Below are 18,307 nucleotides of genomic sequence, written 5' to 3'. Positions count from 1 at the left end.
TGTGTGTTGTGCTGTGGTGTGTCAGCACTGATCGGCAAATTACAAAGTTATTCTGAGTTGCAAACATTCACAAAATGTTTGCTGTAAAAGTTGTCTTTGTGATAATACTGTTTGTTTTCATTTACTAGATAAATGTGCATGTGTAATCATCCATCCATCCATTTTCCAAACCAAACCACTTATCCTACTGGGTCGTGGGGGATCCAGAGCCTATCCCAGAATCAATGGGCATGAGGCAGGGAGGCAGCCCATCGCAGGGCACACTCACACACCATTCACACCTACGGGCAATTCAGCAACTCCAATTAGCCTCAGCATGTTTTTGGACTGTGGGGGGAAACCGGAGAGAACCCCACGACAACATGGGGAGAACATGCAAACTCTGCACACATGTGACCCAGGCGGATACTCGAACCCGGGTCCCAGAGGTGTGAGGCAACAGTGCTAACCACTGCACCACCATGCCGCCCCGCATGTATAATCAAATCTTTAAAATTGTAGGTCACATGGTATTCTAAAGCAACAAAACTTCAACAATGAACATTCAACAATGATCCAAATACAATGATCTCATGTTGTCTTTAGAAGTTGAATCATTTGAATTCATACTAAATGGAAAACATTCAGCCAAACAGCAACTCTTACTAATTTGGGACATGTCAGAGGCATGTAAAAGACAAATATTTAAATATGTGCAGAGTTAAATCTGCTGCTTCTAAAACAGGTTACATATTGCCACTTTTTAGGCCAAAATGAGTTGTTACTGGTCTTTTACTGATCACGACGAAACGGAACTGCTAAATTTGTACAAATCAAGATGCATCTTTGATGAACTGACATGCAAATGGTCCTACTGGGTTGCTTTTGCCTGTGAATCGGTCTGTTTCGTAGTACCTCTTGACCGAGTTTGACGTGAGAATGGTGTGTTCCTTTGTTCGGTATGATTTTTGTAGTGCTTTGTCTACAGTACGTTTAGTGATATAGTAATCATGGCCCCTATGAAAGTGAACATGATTGCAGCAAACCAAAGAGGAAAGCAGTGAGGGTATTTGTAGAACGTAAAAAGGAAATTATAGCAAGACTTGAAGGTGGTGCACGTGAGTCTGTACTTAGGCAAGTTAGCTTTGGGTTGCATTGGGAAGTTGGGTTTCATTTTCACACCATGCATGCATGTGACCTGTAGGATTTACAAAATTACATCGCAGACATGGATTACTGATGATGAACAACTTGCAGTATATATTTGAGAAGAAATGAAAGTTATGAACATATATGACTTTATTAGTGGTAACGCAGGGTGGCATGGTGGTGCAGTGGCTAGCCCTGTTGCCTCATGCTTCTAGGAGCTGGGTTCAAGCCCCTGCTAGGGTTTCATGTGTGTGGAGCTTGCATGTTTTCCCCATGTTATCGCGAGGTGTCCTCCAGGTACCTCCATGCTCAGGCTAAACAGAGTTACCAAATGGTTCATAGGTGGTTATGTGTCAGTGTGCCTTGCAATGGGTGTCTCATCCTGGGTTATTCCCTGCTTTGCACCAATTGGTTCTGGACTGGATGGAGGTAGATGAGAACTGAGTTTCAAAATATTAAGTGTATAAAACCCAACCCTCACCTGCTGCCAGACAATGGCATTACAAATGCAGCAATTTCTGTGCAGGTTGTTTCAAACATTACGTTAAAAACATACATGGCAAATTTGAAGGACTTACTGAGCGCCTCATATGCTTCATTTAAGCTACCGGCAGAAAGCGTGACGCAAAGTGGTTTTTATAGTTTCAAAGAAGCGCATCCTTCATTTTCACGCCATGCGTGCATGTCTTCATAATAAAAATTATTTTGTGTCCGCAAGCTAAATAAATAAATGTGTTGATGGTGAGCTACCGGGCGCTTTCTGAGGCTTATATTGTGAAGCCATATTCCTTGTTTAGCCGATTAACTTTGAGGATAAGTGGCGGTAACTCTGGCTTTTCAATATCACACCGCTAGTTTTCTTCACTCTTAAAAATGCTGAGTTGACGCTGTTGGCTTCGTACTTCAGGTTAACTTGACCCAAACTGAGTTGTTAATACCTAAATACTTGTAACCCATACAGTGCGGACCTGAAGGAGAATGGGCACGTCATGTAACTCTGCCAGTGAGAGGTGTCCTTGGAAGTAGCTGATCTGTACAGCCTTTTTTATTTTATTTTATTGTCACTTAAAGATTTACAAACAAAAAAGCACAATAATAGTTATATACAGTCAGCGTGTCAATTTAAAGCGCTCTCACAATCAGCACCCATCTGGCCCTGCCCTTCATGTCTCCAACCGGTTTGGCCAGTAGGTGTCGCTGGCCATCGTGTTCCTCCCTGTCTCTTGCCCTTCAGTCCCAGTGTGCTTAAGTCCCTTCTGTTTTCCCTGTTCCTTGGACTGCTGCATAGCTTAGTATGTTGAGCATTCATCTCAGACTGTTAGTGCTGACATATGATTGGCTGATTAGATTTAACAAGCAGTTGACCTGGTGTACCTAATAAAGTGGATGAATAAGGGAAAAATCAAATGTATTTTTCGTCATGGCAATATCTGACCATCAGTTACCTGCTGTCACGATCGGGTACGGGTGAAGCGGCGATCGTGCGGGCAAGCAGGCAAGCAGGAAGCAGGAATACGGGGCAAACGGGAGTTTAATACGAGGACAGGGACCGGGAAACAGCTCACGCTTACGAACATCAATGACAGACCCAGCAAACTGGGGAGACCAGGACTTAAATACACAAGACTGATGAAAAGCAAACGGACACAGCTGGGTACAATCCGGGAAATACACGTGGGTAATCAGGGGGCGTGGCACACACGAGGAGCGGACGAGCCGGGCATGACAGAACCCCCCCCCAAAGGCGCGCTACTCCGGGCGCGCCAAGGAAGGGGGCGACGGACGGGACGAGGCAAGACAGGACCTGAAAAACAAGAACAGAATCAACGCAGGACCGGGAACAAGACAGAGGCACAAAACACAGCCAGGGACAAGACAAAGGACAAAACCCGACAGAGGGCCGGGAAAGCAGACAGACAGACAAGAAAGGGCGAAGCAGAGGGCACAGGCGGGACACAAGGGCCAGGAGTGAACGGAGGGAACACAGGAGGACGAGGAGCAGAGACGGGAGGAACGAAGCGAGGGGGAGCAAAAGACGAAGGGGCAGAGACAGGCGGGACAAAGGCAGGGGCGTAGGGAGACAAGGAGGGGGAACAAAGGGGAGCCCGAGGGAGACCCAGCGGGCGACGGGCGGCAGCCGGAGGGGCCGCAGGCGGCCGGGAGGCCGGAGCCGGAGGGGACCGAGAAGGGGCAGAGGAGACAGGGCGAGGGACCTGCGGAGGGGCCAGGGAGGGAGCAGGAGGGAGCACCAGGGAAGGGGACGAGGGAGCAGGAAGGGGCCAGGGCGAAGGCCCGGAGGAGGGGGGAGCCGCAGCAGGCGGCGACGTCCGGAGGAGGGCCGGAGGTAAGGGCCCCGCAGGCGACCAAGGAGCCGCCGTCGGGGAACCCCCAGGCGACCGACCAGGACCCGGAGAGGGGAGCGAGGCAGGGCGACGAGGCACCGGAGAGGGACCCGCAGGCGACAACCGACCCGGAGGGCCAGGACCCGCAGGCGCCAACCGAGCCCCAGCGCAGGCGAGGCAGGGCGAGCCAGGGGGCAGGGCGGGCGGGACCCCAGCCCTGCGTCTGTGTCCCCTCCCTTTACGGGACACAGACATGACCCCAGGTCGGGGTCGAATTCGCCGGGGTGAGAGAGACAAAGTCACTGGAGGAGAAGGGACAGGAGCTGGAGCTGCTGCAGGCGGAGGGGGCGCCTCTGGAGCGCGGTCAGGGACTGGAGCGCGGTCAGGGACTGGAGCGCGGTCAGGGACTGGAACGCGGTCAGGGACTGGAACGCGGTCAGGGACTGGAACGCGGTCAGCTGGCCCGGGAGCCGCTGGAGCGCGGTCAGGACTTGGAGCGCGGTCAGGGGGCGCCTGCCCTGGAGCTGCAGCAGGCGGCTGCAGTGGGGGCGCCTGCCCGGGAGCTGCAGCAGGCGGCTGCAGTGGGGGCGCCTGCCCGGGAGCTGCAGCAGGCGGCTGCAGAGGGGGCGCCTCTGCAGGAACTGGAGCGCGGTCAGGAACTGGAGCGCGGTCAGGAACTGGAGCGCGGTCAGGAACTGGAGCGCGGTCAGGAACTGGAGGTGGCTGCAGTGGGGGCGCCGGCCCGGGAGCTGCAGCAGGCGACTGCAGTGGGGGCGCCTGCCCGGGAGCTGCAGCACGGTCAGGAACTGGAGGTGGCTGCAGTGGGGGCGCCGGCCCGGGAGCTGCAGCAGGCGGCTGCAGAGGGGGCGCCTGCCCTGGAGCTGCAGGTGGCTGCAGTGGGGGCGCCTGCCCTGGAGCTGCAGGTGGCTGCAGTGGGGGCGCCTGCCCTGGAGCTGCAGCAGGTGGCGGCGGCAGCGAAGGCGGCTGCGCAGGCGGCGGCGGCTGCGCAGGCGGCGGCAGCGGCAATGGCGGCTGCACGGGAGCGGGGTCCGCCGGCAATGGCGGCTGCACGGGAGCGGGGTCCGCCGGCAATGGCGGCTGCACGGGAGCGGGGTCCGCCGGCAATGGCGGCTGCACGGGAGCGGGGTCCGCCGGCAATGGCGGCTGCACGGGAGCGGGGTCTGCAGCCCTCTGGAGCAGTAGGAGCTGCCGCACGTCCTCTGCCATACTCTCCAGCTCCTCTGGGTCGGAAGCGGGAGTAAACGCCGCAAAGCTCCTCTGGAGTCGCTCCGCTAGCCCCGCTACCTCCGGAATTACTGGAGGGACCAGTTCCCCCCAGATCCTCCAGAACAACCCCTGGAGGGCAAAGAACTGGGAGGCGCAGTTCACCGGCTTCCCTAAGTGAGGCGCGGGTAGCGCCTCCGGGGTGGTTACTGCAGGGGGAGAGAGCTGTGTGTCCGTGGGCGTTGACGGAGGGAGCTCCTCGGGACAGGCAATCGCCGGTCTCCTCCTCCTTCTCCGGCGCCCAGCGGCGGCGAGAGGTGGTGCGATGTCCTGAAAAACAGGCGGTGAAAGGATCGGCTCCGGCTCCGGGTAAGGATAGAGGAAGGGCTCCTCGTCCTCATCCTCACTGGAGAGCCAGTACTTCCACACGGGATCGGGGTAGTGTGTGGTCAGCTTCCGGGCTGGAGGTAGAGCGGGTACTTCCCTCTCATTCTCCTCCGAAGCGATCCATAGCCGGGAGAGCGAACAGGCTCCCAGGCGGATCGTCTCCTCCGGTCCTCTCCTTCTCCGGGGGCCTTTCCTTTTGTGGTCTGTCATTCTGTCACGATCGGGTACGGGTGAAGCGGCGATCGTGCGGGCAAGCAGGCAAGCAGGAAGCAGGAATACGGGGCAAACGGGAGTTTAATACGAGGACAGGGACCGGGAAACAGCTCACGCTTACGAACATCAATGACAGACCCAGCAAACTGGGGAGACCAGGACTTAAATACACAAGACTGATGAAAAGCAAACGGACACAGCTGGGTACAATCCGGGAAATACACGTGGGTAATCAGGGGGCGTGGCACACACGAGGAGCGGACGAGCCGGGCATGACACCTGCTTTCTTAGCTTCTGCCAAAAAACAAACTCTGACACCTTTTTGTACCGTGTTAGTGTCCAGGGCTTTTAAGTGAACTTCCCTCTTTAAACTACTCATAATGAGTATTAGACTTGTGAGATGTGTGTCAGGTTTGTATTGAATATGGATCATTAAAGTGTGTTTGATACAGGGACAAAAATTATAACTTAATTACATCCACCAGGGAGAGCAGTGATTATGAAAACTTCTTATCTTAACTTCACTACAAAAATGAAAATCTAAGCAATTATAATTTTCTTATATTTAGACAAAATTCCAGTTTCATTAATAAATTGATTATACTGCAATAAATGGCCTGTGAAATTTAAGAAATTGTTTCTGCTGTGAGGCAAAGATGGCCTAAAACTATCAAAATGTGTTTTAGTCAGTTTATTGATGAAGTTAGAATTTTGTATTTTACTTCACCGTCAAGCTGAAGAAGGAGTCCTATCGGGCCTTTTTGGCCTGTGGGTCTCCAGATGCAGCTGACGGCTACCGGCAGGCCAAGCGGGATGTGGCTTTGGCGGTTGCTGAGGCAAAAACTCGGGTGTGGGAGGAGTTTGGCGAGGCCATGGAGAACGACTTCCGTACGGCTTCGAGGAGATTCTGGTCCACCATCCGGCGGCTCCGGGCGGGAAAGCGGTGCAGCATCAACACTATTTATGGTGGGGATGGTGCGCTGCTGACCTCAACTCGGGACGTCTTGGGTCGGTGGAAGGAATACTTCGAAGACCTCCTCAATCCCACCGACACGCCTTCCGATATGGAAGCAGAGTGTGGGGACTTGGGGGTGGACTCGCCTATTTCTGGGGCGGAGGTCACTGAGGTGGTCAAACAGCTCCTCGGTGGCCGGGCCCCGGGGGTGGGTGAGATTCGCCCGGAGTTCCTTAAGGCTCTGGATGCTGTGGGGCTGTCCTGGCTGACACGCATCTGCGGCATCGCGTGGACATCGGGGGCAGTGCCTCAGGACTGGCAGACCGGGGTGGTGGTCCCCCTCTTTAAGAAGGGGGACCGGAGGGTGTGCTCCAACTATCGGGGGATCACACTCCTCAGCCTCCCTGGTAAGGTCTATTCGGGGGTCCTGGAGAGGAGGGTCCGCCGGATTGTCGAGCCTCGGATTCAGGAGTAGCAGTGTGGTTTTCGCCCTGGCCGTGGAACAGTGGACCAGCTCTATGCTCTCAGCAGGGTTTTGGAGGGTTCATGGGAGTTTGCCCAACCAGTCTACATGTGTTTTGTGGACTTGGAGAGTGCATTCGACCGTGTCCCTCGGGGAGTCCTGTGGGGAGTGCTCCGGGAGTATGGGGTTCCGGGCCCCCTTTTAAGGGCGGTTCAGTCCCTGTATGACCTGTGCCAGAGCCTGGTCCACATGGGCGGCAATAAGTCGGACTTGTTTCCGGTGAGGGTTGGACTCCGTCAGGGCTGCCCTTTGTCACCGATTCTGTCTATAGCTTTAATGGACAGAATTTCTAGGCGCAGCCAGGGCGTTGAGGGTGTCCGGTTCGGTGACCTCAGGATTAGGTCTCTGCTTTTTGCCGATGATGTGGTTCTGTTGGCCTCATCGGACCGTGACCTTCAGCTCTCACTGGAGCAGTTCGCAGCCGAGTGTGAAGCGGTTGGGATGAGAATCAGCACCTCCAAATCCGAGACCATGGTTCTCAGCCGGAAAAGCGTAGAATGCTCTCTCCGGGTTGGGGATGGGGTCCTCCCCCAAGTGGAGGAGTTGAAGTATCTCGGGATCTTGTTCACGAGTGGGGGAACGATGGAACGGGAGTTCAACGGGCGGATCGGTGCGGCGTCAGCAGTCATGTGGGCGCTGCATCGGTCTGTCATGGTGAAGAGAGAGCTGAGCCAAAAGGCGAAGCTCTCGATTTACCAGTCAATCTACGTTCCTACCCTCACCTATGGTCATGAAAAATAAAAAAACATATGGTTCTGTACTGTGCTTGAATAAAACAGACACATTCCTTAGTGTGTTCTGTCTGTCTAATAGTCTGAAAGGCTGCTGATGGCTGCATATTCACGGGCTGGGGTGGGGGTGGGGGGCAGTCACAATGACATGTGAATGTGTCATTAACTTCTCTGCTTGGCCACAATGAAAAGAGATGTTTGCAGGGGATCAAGGTGAGGTTGTTTTCTTAACATAAGAATACTGAACCAATGGTCAAGCAGGGTGGTGGTAGTATCATGCTGTTTTACTGACAGTACTTTACATTACTACGTTGCACAAAGAGGATGGAATAATGAAGTAGCACTAGATAGATAGATTGGGAATTTTTTTGTCATAGTACCAGACTCAAAAAGAGGAACATAAAAGAAACACAGCATAATCAGTATTTACTGTAACCCTTTGGAGTGTGAGGCCTCTCACCCACTTTCAAAGTAGTCTGACATGCCTTAACATTTTACAGTTTTTCTGAATTGCTAAAACACGTTTCCTAAAATCTCCTCTCCTTTAATCAAACCACTAAGCACAAACCCTAAAATTCAAGCTAAACTCACAAAAAAATGAAAACACTACCAGTCAAAATAGTTTTTGGCATGTAAATTAGAAACTGTAAGACTATAATAAAAAAAAAGTATGGTCGTCTACTATGACTGATAACTAATATGTAACGTTTGCCGTATTCAGTCCTCCAGAAAAGTTACTGGAAAGAACAAAGCCATAAAATGTGTTACCATAGGGCACCAGGACCCTCCAATTTGGTTCCAACTGGTTGTGCTGGTATGAGTTGCTCCACAGACACCCAAACACCCCAGGGTTGGTATTTTACCAATTTATTTTACAACAAGAGTAAAAACACACTTTAAAACGCCAAGGCTAGCCGATGGCATACAAAAACGTCATAAAAATTTAGTCCGTTCAGGGCCCACTGTCAGATCAGCGGGGCCAGGCGATGTCCGTGCAACAGATGATCCCCACAAGCCGGTTCCGTCCGCCCCAGCCTATAAGGGTGACAAACACAAGGCGAGCAAACAGATTCTACCACCGCACGACCCACAATCGCCGTATAGGGATACCGAGAGTATCGCGACAAAGGCACACTACCGCACACTTATCACCCCCACAGGGCACCGCAATAATCACACACACAAATCGAAACACCCGTACATACCCACTACAAACGACACCATATCACGGTATCCACTACAGGGTGGATTGATAACCTGGTTTCGAACACCCGCCACTACATCAGCCTAAACCAGACCCCAGATCCGACGCCGACCCGATATTTGGCTCTGTCCAAGCGGACAGAGTTTTCACTTAACTCGCTGCGGGGGGAATGCCCAGTTACTCTCCCCCGCTCCGGCGTCCCAGCGACTCCTTCCCCGACAGAGCGTCTCGAGACGCGATCGCCACTCGGGGTGCTCCGCTCTCCAGTATCGGCTCCCCTGTCCACTCTCCGGTGCGTCTTCTCCCGATGCCTCGTCCGGTGTTTCTTCTGTCCTTTCCCTGGTGCGCCTTTTTCCGGTCTCGCCTCCGGGTCTCTGCTGTCCACTCCCTGGTGCGCCTTTTTCCGGTCTCTCCTCCGGGTCTCCTGTCCTAACTTCCAGGGTGCCTTTTCTGTAATGCGGTCCTCCCCCTTCACTTTCCCAACCAATCCCAACCATTGTTCCAACGCCGCAATTGTCAAGGCAATTAATTAGTCCCGCGATCCCGGCTGACGTACCAAAGGCACAAGGATATAAACAAAACCCACGTGCCCATAATACCCACATGACAAATGTACCCAAATCACAAAATGGTTTGGAGCGCAAAAACAATTGGTGTGCATCGTTGTCTATGTACTGGGCATCGCAATTCATTAAACACACATCTCATTAGAAATGCCCCACCTTACTTCTGTTAAAAACTGTTAAAGCCATAAAGTTGAATATGAGGCTAACTTAACTGCGGTAACATTAAGGCTGAGGTATACAGTCTGTGTGAATGGTTGCGACAGAGGTGAAAGGCCATGAACAATACTTTTTTCTTTCATTATCGGTAGTCAAACAGTAAAAATAGTAAAACAGGTATAAACAGGCAAAATAAATACAATAAATAGGTGTCAGTAATGACAAAAAATATTAGGGGAACTCAGCAAACCGAGCAAAGTGGCAAACATAGTATGTCTTGATGCAACCGAACCAAACATCAGTGTCAACAATAAATGCACAAAATATAGCCTGCGTGCAATAAACTGTAAGGATGTTATATAAGTTCTTATGTAGTACTTTTGAATGATTACTTGAATATGATTTGCGAATTGACGGAATTGCAGAGATGTTTGAAGGGGCACATAGAACCAAGCTAAATAACGACCCACATTTATCAGGAATCTAATATGGAATTGCATCATACTCACTGTCATCGGGTGAGAACAATGCAAAGCAAGCGTAGCTTATGTTTTACCTGATGGGGCACGATGTTGCTGTTGAGGGGTTGCTGCTGCCCCTGCTGCTGATAGTGCTGGACGGCAGGGCTGTGTTGTGCACATACAGTGACGTTTTACACATTCTCCAGAATACTGTACATACTACGGCCACAGGTTTGCATCATGGTGCTGATCCAGAATCCTTCCCTTATCATGTATTCATTGTGCTATAATAATAAAGCAATAAGAATAAAAAATATACAATAATGTATTTATGATGATTCAGTTTGCTTGACTATCCACTCTGTGCAAGGCAGCAAGCTTATTAAATGTTTAAATTGTAGTGGTACAATAATTTTGCTTCTGTAAAATCTGCATTTTGTCATATTTGAAATATAAATCTAATACACTCTGTATATAATTATAATTTTCTTTAAAATACAGTGTGTGTTTTTATATCGTAATAGTCCATAATTATGTAGATATGCATGTTAGATAGTTTTTAGTGAAATATAAGCCCTCCAGAAAGGCAGGGGAAAGCCTGGTAACTTACTTTAAAACAAAATATGTTCCCTAAAATGGTGGACAGAGTTAGACCCATGACACTCTCACCCAGTTAGCTAGCGGCTAATGACCACCACTACTTGTGCAGTTAATAAAAGGACAGGTAATGTTTTGTCGCGCTGTTGCACACTGTGCAGACACAGCATTCTCATTTGTTTCAATTCGTCAGTTGCCACAAGACAATTTAAAGTGTACATAATCACCTAATACTCCTGTCTGCGATAGACAATAGTGTACGCTGTACACCTTTACTGGTTTTTGTTGCATCACTCTGCGTCTCCCAAATAATTTCTGTGTTTCCCCTACAGCTCTGCACCGCCCAGCCAGCAAAAAATGCACGTGCTCTTTGCGAGCTTGTTCCCGGCTCGTAACCAGCGCGCTCTGCCGTCAAGGGTGAGCATTGGTTAATGGTCATCATGTGACTGATGCAAGCCAGATATTTTTATTTAGCAAAATTGAGATTAATAGTGGGGCGGCATGGTGGTGCAGTGGTTAGCACTGTTGCCTCACGCCTCTGGGACACGGGTTTGACTCTCCACCTGGATCACATGTGTGTGGAGCTTGCATGTTCTCCCCATGTCATCGTGGGTTTTCCTCCGGGTACCCTGGTTTCCCCCCACAGTCCAAAAACATGCTGAGGCTAATTGGACTTGCTAAATTGCCCGTAGAGATTGAATGGTGTGTGAGTGTGTCCTGCGATGGGCTGGCCCCCCATACTGGGTTGTTGCCAGCCTCATGCCCATTGCATCCGGGATAGGCTCCGGACCCCCCGCAACCCAGTAGGATAAGCAGTTTGGAAAATGGATGGATGGATGATAAAATTAACGTATGCTATTAACGTCTTATAGCATTAAAATACATTATTAACGTCTGTTTCCAATGTTAATAATATGATTTAAATCGATCACCAAAATAATAAGTATATATGTAATGGAGCGTTTGTGTGCCGAGTAGGTATATTCAAACCACTGTGGGGAGTTCGGTTAGAACTCTGATATAACCGCAAACAGAATCTGGATGACTCAAACTTCTTTTAATGAAGACTCTTATTTGCGAGTTTTCGGCAACCGTTATCACTTATTACGTGTAAAATAGTGTGTGGTCTGTGAACATAAATAACATACAGTCGGGCTCGGCTTCACAGGCCATCCATGTGGTGGACACTTCACATGGGTCCATTCGGCTGACGTCATACATATCCAGATGAGCGAGTCCTCGCGTGATGTCATCAACTGGGTTGTCTCCCGCTGTCAGCTCCTGGATTTCCGCAACTCGAGTACCCACAAATACTTTGTCGCGACATGAATCCGACAACACCCATGTAAGGACAGTCAGTGAGTCAGACCACAATGTGCAGCTACGGATGGGAAGGGTTAGTTCAGTGGATATAACCTTGTAAAACTGCGCACCTGTGAGGGCTGCACACAGCTCCAACCGTGGAATGGACTGCTGCTTCTGGGGTGCGACGCGGGAGCGTGCCGCAAGAGAGGAGACCTCGATGTCGCCCCTTTTATCCTCAGTCCTGAGATAAGCAACAGGTCCATATGCCTGCTCTGAGGCATTGCGAAACACATGGATGTCTCTCATACGGCTGGAGTTGTCCATTTCTGGGCTGGAGTAACACCTGGGTAATGCTATCTTTTGCAGGTGTTCCAGCTCTGCCTCCCAGGTATGCCGTGAGTGCAGCAGTTCCTCTGGTAGATGGGGATCATCCCACTCCCCTTTCTTGTCCCACAGGCGCTACACAAGTATCTTTGCTTGTGTTGTATAGGGTACTAAGTAGCCAAGAGGGTCATATCAGCTAATAAGAACTTTATATACGTTTCTCATAGTGGCTACGGAATACTCAACATGACAATGCTTCCAAAATTCAGTTCCAAAACATACGTATTTTAAAGTGCGTGTTTATAATTCAACCACATGAATTCAGTTAACTTGATTTAGCTTCAAAATAAATTTGAAAAGAAGAAATTCAGTTGAAAATATTCCATGTGTTTTATTCGCATCTTTATTATTCAAGCAGTAATATTCAGTCGTCTTATTTGCGCTTTACAATATTCAGTCCCGTTATTTTCGCTGTTTCAAATACGCTGCCAGAATTTCAGTGGTTTAAAATACGGTCCAAAATTCAACCCTCTACATCCAGGACCAGCAGGATGACTAATAGAATGCAGATAGAGTTCGTCTAACTGCTGTCCAAAATGGAGCCAGCGGGAAATACAAGTACTGATTGACTTGGCAGCAGATTTTTGTTGATTGTGTTATTTATGTTTCTTGTCGTTTACTAGTCAATCCGATAACTTATTGCGCCCCCAAGTAATAGGTTTTTATGTAAGTACTTCGCTAGCTGCATTAATTATCACCAAACTTATCTTGCTTAACGTAAGATGCCTGCGGGCACCTACAAGGTCCGTTAGCTTGCAAGCTGGCCAGCTAGGTAGTTGGGATGGGATAGTACTCGACTTGGAGACTGACAGGGCCGCAATGTCTGCGATGACACCAGAAGGGACCTTAAAAGGACTTTTTGAAAGTATGATATGCCTAATTAATTAAGGAAAAGACGGTGAAGATGAAACGGCATCCGACTGGGCTGGGCCGTAAAATATCGTGTCGTGTTTATGAACATTCATATTGTCATCGGTGTATAGTTGTCAGGATTCGCGGGTGCGGACGGGTAGGCAGGCAGGGAAGAACGAAATAGGTAGCCGAAAGTCGGGGAAAACTGGGGATTTATTAAGGGGAAGACGGCTACGGGGAGACCAGGACATCGGAACGCTACTAACATCAATGATGGACAAAAGGCAGGGCAAGACGTGGACTGATATCCATATCCTCTTCTCATGACTAGCATTAACTGTTTTGACTGTTTGGACGTCTTTCTTCATCTCCTGAATTTCTTGAAAAAGAAATTCGGACTGCTCTTTTAGAGCTTCAATAGACTCTGTATTCTTTGTTATAACTGTGCAAGACTATTGGTACTTTAATTTTGATTGCTATCATTCTCATGATATTTTCCTGCAGCTCAGATAAACTAGGTTCACCTTTTCCTTTTTTAGGGAGTGCTGGTGACTGTGACGCCTGACTCGTCCGCTCCTCATGTGTGCCACGCCCCCTGATTACCCATGTGTGCTTCCCCGATTGTTTCCAGCCCTGTCCGGTTATGTTGCCCTGCTTTATTGTATTTAAGTCCTGGTCTCCCCTGTTTCCATGTCTGTCATTGATGGTTGTTTCGTGGTGTTTTTTAGTGGATGTCCGTGCCTGTCCCTATTAAACCCTCATTTGCCCCGATTCCTGCCTGCCTGCCTGTTTTTGGATCGCTCGCGCTTCCTGAGCGATCTTCCGTCCGGCTCGTCTCGCCGTTACCGTGACAGAATGACAGACCGAAAGAAAAAGAGGAAGCAGAGGAAAGGAAAGCCCCAGCCGGAGCCCATCAGCCTGGGCACGTGCTCCCTCGCCCACTCCTGGCCTCTCGGAGAGGAAGAGAGAGAGGAGCTCGTCCGGGCCTCCGTTCCTGAACCGCTCCCCATGGGAGCCTACTACCTGGCGAGGCTCGGAGCTTCCAGCGAGGACGAGGAGGACACACCCTTCTCGTTCCCTGAACTAGAGCCGATCACTCTGGACCAGCTACCGCCCCTGAGCCGGTATAATTACCGACCCGAGCGTATGGCGAATTGGGGGGGTTTTAGGGCTGTCAGGGACTCGATCCCTCGAGTACCCCGGGTCCCGAAGAGGACCGCGCCCGTATCCCCTTCCCGGGACTTCCCAGTCCCGCCACCGCCGGTTGTCCCTCCAGAGGCGCCTCGCTCATCCCTGCCAGAGGCAGTGACCACTCTGGCAGGCAGGTTTTTCGCCCTCCAAGGGCTCAAAGGTAGATGTTGCTAATGACTAAGGGTTATCAAAGCCAAAGTTGCTTAGGTAAACATTGTCAAGTAGGTATTAGGTGAGAAAACCAAAAGATCTTGATTCAGCCCCACAAACACACGAATGCACCGGCCGCCATCTTAAACCTCCCCCCCTTGAAAAATATACACTGCTTAAAAAATTTAAGGAACACTTTTTAATCAGAGTATAGCATCAAATCTATTAAACGTCTGGGATATTGATCTGGTCAGTTAAGTAGCAGAGGGAGTTGTTAATCAGTTTCAGCTGCTTTGGTGTTAATGAAATTATCAACAGGGGAACTAGAGTGGCAACAATGAGACGACCCCCAAAACAGGAATGGTTTAACAGGTGGAGGCCACTGGCATTTTTCCCCTCTTGATCTTTTCTGATGGTTTTTTCACTAGTTTTTCACTGGAGCTCGATTGGCATTTTCCATAGAATACCAGAATTTGCAGGTCTGCCACTGGCACCCTGTGCTTTTCACAAATGAGAGCAGGTTCACCCTGAGCACATGTGACAGACGTGAAAGGGTCTGGAGAAGCCATGAAGAACATTATGGTGCCTGCAGCATTGTTCAGCATGATCGGTTTGGTGGTGGGTCAGTGATGGTCTGGGGAGGCATATTCATGGAGGGCTGCACAGACCTCTACAGGCTAGACAATGGCACCTTGACTGCAATTAGATATCAGGATGAAATCCTTGAACCCATTGTCAGACCCTACGTTGGTGCAGTGGGTCCTGGGTTCCTCCTGGTGCACGACAATACTTATCCGCAATCGGCTAAACAAGGAATCTGGCTTTATGATACAAGCCCCGGAAAGCGTCAGATAGGTAGCTTGAATGAGGCACACGTGACCCTCAGTAAATCCATCCAATTTACCCAAAATTGTTTGTATATTTCTAATATACTGTTTAAAAGATTATGCGGAAGTTGCTGTATTTGCATTTGGTACTGTATTTGTAACGCAGTTGTCTCGCGGGCGACCTTGTTTGCTGCCCTCCAATCAGGATGCGGCGCGCGGAGCGAGCGAATTCAAAAGGAAGGGGAGGCGCCGCCATTATTCCATCAGGCTGCAGCGGTCAGCAGATATTACAGTCGCGGTTTTAATTATGGCTGAAAGCGACGCAGGACTGTTAAGGGAAACCACTTTCTAGTTACTAACAAGAGGAAGCATCTGCGGCACGGTAAGGCGTTTGTGGGGAATAGGTTCGTAGCTGTGACTGCTAATGTAGCGAGCTAGTTGTTTTGGACATGGTTTTAAATGCTCGTATTTCAAGAAGACATACACATGGGGTAATATGGATATTCGAGCGATCGAGACAAATCGTGCATCAGGGAAACACAAACGCTATGAGTCCTCAAAGACGACTTCACTGCCCATCCAGAACTACGTTCAGTGTGGGTCTAGTCCGCCAGATACTGCTTTGGAAGTTCAAACCACCGCCGAAGTTACAGCTTTGGAGGTATTGTGTTCGACATCTTTTTCTGAGTTTTCAACAAGAGCAACACTTACAGTACGACCGAAATTCTTTAGTCTCTATACGCGGTGAGCCAACATCATTTGTACAGAGCCAATAGTGAAATACACACAGTGTTTCGATCGATGTTCCCGGATTCAGTCAGTAAAGTTGTTCACCTGCGGGAGGGATAAGACCGCATATATATCTATATTAGTATTACACCGTTCGTCCATCGTGAGCTAAGGTCAGCTGTGAATGAGGACAGCTTTGTAATTATGTTCGCGATAATGTTCGAATGTAGCCCATCTTTTAATAATAATTGTGTATATGCTATTTTTTTTTCTTTTTGAGGTCTTGTGTCTTAATTGTGATGTTGAAGTCTGTGCAGCAACCCTGTTAAAAGTACTCAAGTCTCACTACTTTAGTGAGAGTAAAGGAGTATCCAGAACAAGAGTACTGGAGTAGCGTGTTGGTTTGCTAAATCAGAAAATTAACAAACCCTCAGTTGCGGGCTTTTCCGATCAACAGTACAGACAATTAAAGAACCGGATCTAAAATTAAAATATTCTCTCCAAATAAAACAAACATAATGTGCGCAAATAAAAAACCATGTGATTCGTTCGATTATCTCTCAGAACTTGGAAATTCCAAATTGAGTGACATCACGTCCGACAATCTCCCGTTCGAGCTACAGTGCCACAACTCGGAACAAACGTGGCTGCCTCCATGAATACGCTGCTGTGTGATGTTGCTTTATATTTCAGCAGTTTTGGAGTAAGATTATTATTTCCGAGAGACAAACACACAAGAAACAGGAACTAGTCAAACCACATTAAAAGCTTTTATAAAGTATTTTGGTACATTCATAGCGATATTCTTTTTTTCGAGAAGCAAGCGAAATATAAACAAACCAAAAAACCTAACAAGTCTGGTAAAATTCTGATATTGCATGCTAGGATACTGTTTACGGTAACGATATGGTATTCTCTAAATCGATCATGTGCAATTACATTTATTAATAATTATAAACATTTTTAAGATTTGTAAAATAGAATTACTGATGTAAGTCATCATTTTAGGAGATTTGAACATCCATGTTGACTCCCCCACTTGTCGCCTTGCTGCTGAGTTTCTTCAATTGCTCGACTGCTTTAATTTAAAACAACTTGTTGATGTCCCTACACACAACAGGGGGCACACCTTGGACCTGGCCATCACAAACTCTGCTTCTCTCACTAACTTGCAGGTGTATGACCTAGGTGTCTCCGACCACAAGGTAATTTCTATGGAGTTGCCATCTCCTTCTAGCCTCACCAAGCCTGAACACAATATCTGCTTTAGGAACCTCAAAAACATCAACCCAGAACACGTGGCAGCAGACCTTCAGCATCTTTCCACAAATTTTTCATCAGCTGATGAAGCAGTGGACTACTATAACAGCCATCTGAGTAGCCTTCTGGACCACCATGCCCCTGTTAAAACCAGAGCTGTGACCTTCTCACGCTCAGCGCCCTGGTTCACAGATGGGCTTCGGAAAATGAAGACAGCAGGTCGGATCCTTGAGCGGCGCTATAAAGCATCTGGCCTTACCGTTCACAAGCAAGCCTACTGGGAGCACCAACAAAAATATTCGAAATCTCTCATAGAGGCAAGGTTGAAATTTTTTTCTGATGCCATCAGAAATAGTGTGGGAAATTCCTAACGGCTTTTCTCCACTGTTAACCATCTCCTCGAACCGCGACCCCTCCTCCCAATTACTGGCACCACAACAGAGCAGTGCAACCATTTCATGGATTATTTCACATCCAAAATTGCACATATTCGCTCTGCCCTTTCCGGTCCTCAGATCCAAACCATTTCCTCAACATGTGCTATTTCTCAGCGCCTTAACTGCTTTTCTCTGGCTTCATCAGAAGAGGTGCAAAACATCATCAGGAAGATGAAACCCTCCACCTGTGCCTTAGACCCTTTCCCAACTTCCCTGGTGCAGACCCATATCACTATCTTAAGTCCCCTCTCTTCAAACTGGTCATATCCCATCTGTCTTAAAAAAGCCATTATAAGACCACTTCTCAAAAAACACAACCTGGACCCAGAAGTCCTTTCCAATTATAGGCCCATCTCAAATCTCCCATTCATATCCAAAGTGATTGAGAAAGTAGTTGCCATCCAGCTGCATAACCACCTGAAACTCAACAACCTCTATGAAAAATTCCAATCTGGTTTCCGGACAAACCACGGTACAGAAACTGCACTCGTAAGAGTCTCAAATGATCTCCTGATGTCATCCGATGCTGGCTCTTCCTCCTTGCTTATTCTCCTGGACATATCTGCTGCATTTGATACAGTTGACCATGACATCTTATTAAATCGACTACATTCCACCTTTGGACTCACTGACATTGCCCTCAGCTGGTTTCAATCATACCTCGCAAACCGGATAGAGTACCTTG

At 48.9% G+C, this 18,307-nt stretch overlaps 2 protein-coding genes across 3 annotated transcripts in view; both read left to right on the top strand.

The window, feature by feature from the left end:
• LOC125716005 (zinc finger protein 436-like) overlaps positions 1-18,307 on the top strand; it is a 111,740-nt gene that overhangs the window by 12,234 nt on the left and 81,199 nt on the right. The window lies entirely within an intron of this gene.
• LOC125716003 (zinc finger protein 436-like) overlaps positions 15,403-18,307 on the top strand; it is a 33,206-nt gene continuing 30,301 nt past the window's right edge. For both annotated transcript variants that reach the window (XM_048988207.1, XM_048988208.1), the window contains exon 1: positions 15,403-15,578. The gene's annotated coding sequence lies outside the window, so the exon portion shown is untranslated. The remainder of the gene's footprint in view (positions 15,579-18,307) is intronic.

This window comes from Brienomyrus brachyistius, chromosome 20 (assembly GCF_023856365.1).
Source record: "Brienomyrus brachyistius isolate T26 chromosome 20, BBRACH_0.4, whole genome shotgun sequence".
NCBI lineage: Eukaryota > Metazoa > Chordata > Actinopteri > Osteoglossiformes > Mormyridae > Brienomyrus > Brienomyrus brachyistius.
The sequence above is the reverse complement of the archived record's forward strand: the minus strand, read 5'-3'. Positions and strand labels throughout refer to the sequence as shown.